This window comes from Salmo salar, unplaced genomic scaffold (genome assembly GCF_905237065.1).
Source record: "Salmo salar unplaced genomic scaffold, Ssal_v3.1, whole genome shotgun sequence".
Taxonomy (NCBI): domain Eukaryota; kingdom Metazoa; phylum Chordata; class Actinopteri; order Salmoniformes; family Salmonidae; genus Salmo; species Salmo salar.
Window position 1 is genome coordinate 72,856 of NW_025549709.1, and position 7,517 is coordinate 80,372.

The following is a 7,517-nucleotide window of genomic DNA, read 5'->3' on the forward strand; positions in this document are numbered from 1 at the left end:
ACAACCAAGACTAGACCAAACTAGACTAAACTAGACGACCAAGACCAGACCAAACTAGACCAAACTAGACAACCAAGACTAGACCAAACTAGCCGACCAAGTCTAGACCAAACTAGCCGACCAAGTCTAGACCAAAATAGACGATCTAGAGTAGACAACAAGACAAATGACACCCTATCTCCTATATAGGGGATCAATTTTGAACAGAGCCCTTTGGGATAGATCGGCCACATAGGGTATAGGGTGGCATTTGGGAGGGAGGCAAAATGAGCACTTTCACTTTGACATGGACCCTGTGTCAAAGTTGCTACCCAAACTATTTGCACCCCCCCCTCCCCCTTATGCTGCTGCTACTCTCTGTTATTATCTATGCATAGTCACTTTAATAACTCTACCTACATGTACATATTACCTCAATTACCTCAACTAACCGGTGCCCCGCACATTGACTCTGTACCGGTACCCCCTGTATATAGTCTCCACAATGACTCTGTACCGGTACCCCCTGTATATAGCCTCCACATTGACTCTGTACCAGTACCCCTGTATATAGCCTCCACATTGACTCTGTACCAGTACCCCTGTATATAGCCTCCACATTGACTCTGTACCGGTACCCCCTGTATATAGTCTCCACTATGACTCTGTACCGGTACCCCCTGTATATAGCCTCCACATTGACTCTGTACCGGTACCTCCTGTATATATCCTCCACATTGACTCTGTACTGGTACCCCTGTATAGAGCCTCCACATTGACTCTGTACCGGTACCCCCTGTATATAGCCTCCACATTGACTCTGTACTGGACCTCCTGTATATAGCCTCCACATTGAGTCTGTACCGGTACCTCCTGTATATATCCTCCACATTGACTCTGTACTGGTACCCCTGTATATAGCCTCCACATTGACTCTGTACTGGTACCTCCTGTATATAGCCTCCACATTGACTCTGTACCAGTACCCCCCTTTATATAGCCTCCACATTGACTCTGTACTGGTACCTCCTGTATATAGCCTCCACATTGACTCTACTGGTACCCTTGTATATAGCCTCCACATTGACTCTGTACCAGTACCCCTGTATATAGCCTCCACATTGACTCTGTACCAGTACCCCTGTATATAGCCTCCACATTGACTCTGTACCGGTACCCCCTGTATATAGTCTCCACTATGACTCTGTACCGGTACCCCCTGTATATAGCCTCCACATTGACTCTGTACCGGTACCTCCTGTATATATCCTCCACATTGACTCTGTACTGGTACCCCTGTATATAGCCTCCACATTGACTCTGTACTGGTACCCCCTGTATATAGCCTCCACATTGACTCTGTACCGGTACCCCTGTATATAGCCTCCACATTGACTCTGTACTGGTACCCCCTGTATATAGCCTCACTATTGTTATTTTACTGCTGCTCTTTAATTATTTGAAGAAAAAATTGGGGGTGGGGGATTTTTCTAAGTAAGCGTTTCACATTTCACCTGTTGTATTCGGCGCATGTGACTAATACTAACACAATTTGATTTGATTTCTTTATCTGGATCACCACCGACACCTAGTGGCCAACAACCAACACTACAATTCAAAAGGTATACAATGGATTAACATGCAGTAATACTGGATATGAACAGTATATACACTGTTCAAAAAAATAAAGGGAACACTTAAACAACACATCCTAGATCTGAATGAAAGAAATAATCTTATTAAATACTTTTTTCTTTACATAGTTGAATGTTCTGACAACAAAATCACACAAAAATAATCAATGGAAATCTAATTTATCAACCCATGGAGGTCTGGATTTGGAGTCACACTCAAAATTAAAGTGGAAAACCACACTACAGGCTGATCCAACTTTGATGTAATGTCATTAAAACAAGTCAAAATGAGGCTCAGTAGTGTGTGTGGCCTCCACGTGCCTGTATGACCTCCCTACAACGCCTGGGCGTGCTCCTGATGAGGTGGCAGATGGTCTCCTGAGGGATCTCCTCCCAGACCTGGACTAAAGCATCCGCCAACTCCTGCACAGTCTGTGGTGCAATGTGGCGTTGGTGGATGGAGCGAGACATGATGTCCCAGATGTGCTCAATTGGATTCAGGTCTGGGGAACGGGCGGGACAGTCCATAGCATCAATGCCTTCCTCTTGCAGGAACTGCTGACACACTCCAGCCACATGAGGTCTAGCGTTGTCTTGCATTAGGAGGAACCCAGGGCCAACCGCACCAGCATATGGTCTCACAAGGGGTCTGAGGATCTCATCTCGGTACCTAATGGCAGTCAGGCTACCTCTGGCGAGCACATGGAGGGCTGTATCGGCCCCCTAAAGAAATGCCACCCCACACCATGACTGACCCACCGCCAAACCGGTCATGCTGGAGGATGTTGCAGGCAGCATAACGTTCTCCACGGCGTCTCCAGACTCTGTCACGTCTGTCACGTGCCCAGTGTGAACCTGCTTTCATCAGTGAAGAGCACAGGGCGCCAGTGGCGAATTTGCCAATCTTGGTGTTCTCTGGCAAATGCCAAACATCCTGCACGGTGTTGGGCTGTAAGCACAACCCCCACCTGTGGACGTTGGGCCCTCATACCACCCTCATGGAGTCTGTTTCTGACCGTTTGAGCAGACACATGCACATTTGTGGCCTGCTGGAGGTCATTTTGCAGGGCTCTGGCAGTGCTTCTCCTGCTCCTCCTTGCACAAAGGCGGAGGTAGCGGTCCTGCTGCTGGGTTGTTGCCCTCCTACAGCCTCCTCCACGTCTCCTGATGTACTGGCCTGTCTCCTGGTAGCGCCTCCATGCTCTGGACACTACGCTGACAGACACAGCAAACCTTCTTGCCACAGTTGACATTGATGTGCCATCCTGGATGAGCTGCACTTCCTGAGCCACTTGTGTGGGTTTTAGACTCCGTTTCATGCTACCACTAGAGTGAAAGCACCGCCAGCATTCAAAAGTGACCAACACATCAGCCAGGAAGCATAGGAACTGAGAAGTGGTCTGTGGTCCACACCTGCAGAACCACTCCTTTATTGGGGGTGTCTTGCTAATTGCCTATAATTTCCACCTGTTGTCTATTCCATTTGCACAACAGCATGTGAAATTTATTGTCAATCAGTGTTGCTTCCTAAGTGGACAGTTTGATTTCACAGAAGTGTGATTGACTTGGAGTTACATTGTGTTGTTTAAGTGTTCCCTTTATTTTTTGAGCAGTGTATATGCAGTTGTATTTGTACAGCACATTCAGTGAATTAATGCTACCTCTATAATAACCACAGAGAAGTTGTTTCCGTTACAACAATTTATCAAACAGGGGATTTCATAAAACAAACGACAACAAATCTTAATACAAGTATGTTGATGGCAGAGATGGTTAGTTTTCTATTCAATACCATGGAATGGTTAGTTTTCTATTCAATACCATGGAATGGTTAGTTTTCTATTCAATACCATGGAATGGTTAGTTTTCTATTCAATACCATAGAATGGTTAGTTTTCTATTCAATACCATGGAATGGTTAGTTTTCTATTCAATACCATGGAATGGTTAGTTTTCTATTCAATACCATGGAATGGTTAGTTTTCTATTCAATACCATGGAATGGTTAGTTTTCTATTCAATACCATGGAATGGTTAGTTTTCTATTCAATACCATGGAATGGTTAGTTTCCTATTCAATACCATGGAATGGTTAGTTTTCTATTCAATACCATGGAATGGTTAGTTTTCTATTCAATACCATGGAATGGTTAGTTTTCTATTCAATACCATGGAATGGTTAGTTTTCTATTCAATACCATGGAATGGTTAGTTTTCTATTCAATACCATAGAATGGTTAGTTTCCTATTCAATACCATGGAATGGTTAGTTTTCTATTCAATACCATGGAATGGTTAGTTTTCTATTCAATACCATGGAATGGTTAGTTTTCTATTCAATACCATGGAATGGTTAGTTTTCTATTCAATACCATGGAATGGTTAGTTTTCTATTCAATACCATAGAATGGTTAGTTTTCTATTCAATACCATGGAATGGTTAGTTTTCTATTCAATACCATGGAATGGTTAGTTTTCTATTCAATACCATGGAATGGTTAGTTTTCTATTCAATACCATGGAATGGTTAGTTTTCTATTCAATACCATGGAATGGTTCGTTTTCTATTCAATACCATGGAATGGTTAGTTTTCTATTCAATACCATGGAATGGTTAGTTTTCTATTCAATACCATAGAATGGTTAGTTTTCTATTCAATACCATGGAATGGTTAGTTTTCTATTCAATACCATGGAATGGTTAGTTTTCTATTCAATACCATGGAATGGTTAGTTTTCTATTCAATACCATGGAATGGTTAGTTTTCTATTCAATACCATAGAATGGTTAGTTTTCTATTCAATACCATGGAATGGTTAGTTTTCTATTCAATACCATGGAATGGTTAGTTTTCTATTCAATACCATAGAATGGTTAGTTTTCTATTCAATACCATGGAATGGTTAGTTTTCTATTCAATACCATGGAATGGTTAGTTTTCTATTCAATACCATGGAATGGTTAGTTTTCTATTCAATACCAGAGAATGGTTAGTTTTCTATTCAACACCATGGAATGGTTAGTTTTCTATTCAATACCATAGAATGGTTAGTTTTCTATTCAATACCATAGAATGGTTAGTTTCTTTTGGACAATATAGTTGTATTCCTTACAGTGTATAGAACATAGTAAACGGTTTTAGGATGGAATTTAACGGTAGAAGAGCAGCACAGCAGCTTCGGTGATCTCCCTGGACGCACTCCAGCCTATGTTGGTCCCGTAACCGTTCCCGTCAAAGCCAGTGAAGTCACCACACTGTATGGGAGCAGCCTCAGGGAAGTGTCCACCACCACCTATACAGTACTACACACACACACACACACACACACACACACACACACACACACACACACACACACACACACACACACACACACACACACAGACACTATGAAACAGATGAACACATGCATGCCATCTAATGCTTGCACACACAGACACACACACACACACACAAACACACACACATACACACTCACAGAGACACACACACAGACACACACACACACAAACACACAGACACACACACACACAAACACACAGACACACACAAACACACAGACACACACACATACACACTCACAGAGACACAGATACACACACATACACACACACAGAGACACACAGACACACACAAACAGACACACAGACACACACAGACACACACACACATAATTATTTGCCTTAAAAAATACCACGATTGTTCCTTTGAACTCACATGTTCAGCGTTGCAGCCGATTGGTTTGACCCCAGAGCAGATGGCCGTGGCTGCTCGTTCGGTATTTATGGCTCTGAACGTGATGAAGCCAGGTTGAAACTCATCTTTAGGAGATAAAATATATGACAGAAACATTATATAAACGTCTACGAGCCACGTCATTTATTCCACAGACACATTCCCTTTCTGAATAAACTTAATGACAGTAACGTTGTTGTTATCTACAGGCGTATATATATATATTTAGAAACTGGGTGGTTCGAGCCCTAAATGCTGATTGGCTGATGCTGTGATATATCAGACCGTATACCACGGGTATGTCAAAACAATTATTTTTACTTCTCTAATTATGTTGGTAACCAGTTTATAATAGCAATAAGGCACCTCCAGGCACTCTGTGTTGCGTTCTGCCTAAGAACAGCCCTTAGCCGTGGTATATTGGCCATATACCACAAACCCCTTAAATATAAATATATATACAGTTGAAGTCGGAAGTTTACATACACTTAGGATGGAGTCATTAAAACTTGTTTTTCAACCACTCCATACATTTCTTGTTAACAAACTGTAGTTTTGGCAAGTCGTTTAGGACATCTACTTTGTGCATGATACAAGGCATTTTTCCAACAATTGTTTACAGACAGATTATTTGACTTATAATTCACTGTATCACAATTCCAGTGGGTCAGAAGTTTACATATGCTAAGTTGAATGTGTCTTTAAACAGCTTGGAAAATTCCAGAAAATTATGTCATGGCTTTAGAAGCTTCTGATAGGCTAATTGACATCATTTGAGTCAATTGGAGGTGTACCTGTGGATGTATTTCAAGGCCTACCTTCAAACTCAGTGCCTCTTCGCTTGACATCATGGGAAAATCTAAAGAAATCAGCTAAGACCTCAGAAAAAGAATTGTGGACCTCCACAAGTCTGGTTCATCCTTGGGAGCAATTTCCAAACTCCTGAAGGTACCACGTTCATCTGTACAAACAATAGTACGCAAGTATAAACACCATTGGACCACGCAGCCGTCATACCGCTCAGGAAGGAGACGCAGTCTGTCTCCTGGAGATGAATGTACTTCGGTGCAAAAAGTGCAAATCAATCCCAGAACAACAGCAAAGGACCTTGTGGAGATGCTGCAGGAAACAGGTACAAAACGTATCTATATCCACAGTAAAACTAGTCCTATATTGACATAACCTGAAAGGCCGCTCAGCAAGGAAGAAGCCTCTGCTACAAAACCGCCATAAAAAAGCCAGACTACGGTTTGCAACTGCACATGGGGACAAAGATTGTACTTTTTGGAGAAATGTCCTCTGGTCTGATGAAACAAAAATAGAACTGTTTGGTCATAATGACCATCGTTATGTTTGGAGGGAAAAGGGGAGGCTTGCAAGCCTGAAGAACACCATCCCAAACATGAAGCACAGGGTGGCAGCATCATGTTGGGGGGTGCTTTGCTGCAGGAGGGACTGGTGCACCTCAAAAAATAAATGGCATTATGAGGGAGGAAAATTATGTGGATATATTGAAGCAACATCTCAAGACATCAGTCAGGAAGTTAAAGCTTGGTCGCAAATGGGTCTTCCAAATGGACAATGACCCCAAGCATACTTCCAAAGTTGTGGCAAAATGGCTTAAGGACAACAAAGTCAAGGTATTGGAGTGGCCATCATAAAGCCCTGACCTCAATCCTATAGAACATTTGTGGGCAGAACTGAAAAAGCGTGTGCAAGCAAGGAGGTCTACAAACCTGACTCAGTTACACCAGCTCTGTCAGGAGGAATGGGCCAAAATTCACCCAACTTATTGTGGGAAGCTTGTGGAAGGCTACCCGAAACGTTTGACCCAAGTTAAACAATTTAAAGGCAATGCTACCAAATAGTAATTGAGTGTATGTAAACTTCTGATCCACTCGGAATGTGATGAAGGAAATAAAAGCTGAAATATATCATTCTCTCTACTTCTATTCTGACATTTCACATTCTTAAAATAAAGTGGTGATCCTAACTGACCTAAAACGGAATTTTTACTAGGATTAAATGTCAGGAATTTTGAAAACTGAGTTTAAATGTATTTTGCTAAGGTGTATGTAAACTTCCGACTTCAACTGTATGTCTACAGATATATTTAATTTCATCGCTCTCTTTCATTTGTTCGTGGTTTATCAAATGAAAGAGGCCC

The 7,517-nt window shown here is 42.0% G+C and overlaps 1 long non-coding RNA gene across 1 annotated transcript; it reads right to left on the minus strand.

Annotated features, from left to right (window-relative positions):
* Window positions 1-3,420: 3,420 nt before the first annotated feature.
* On the minus strand, window positions 3,421-5,795 carry LOC123738715 (uncharacterized). Its single transcript, XR_006767513.1, has 2 exons — window positions 5,333-5,795; window positions 3,421-4,917 (listed from the first exon to the last, which is right to left on the minus strand). It is a non-coding gene; the product is annotated as an uncharacterized lncRNA (long non-coding RNA).
* Window positions 5,796-7,517: the final 1,722 nt, after the last annotated feature.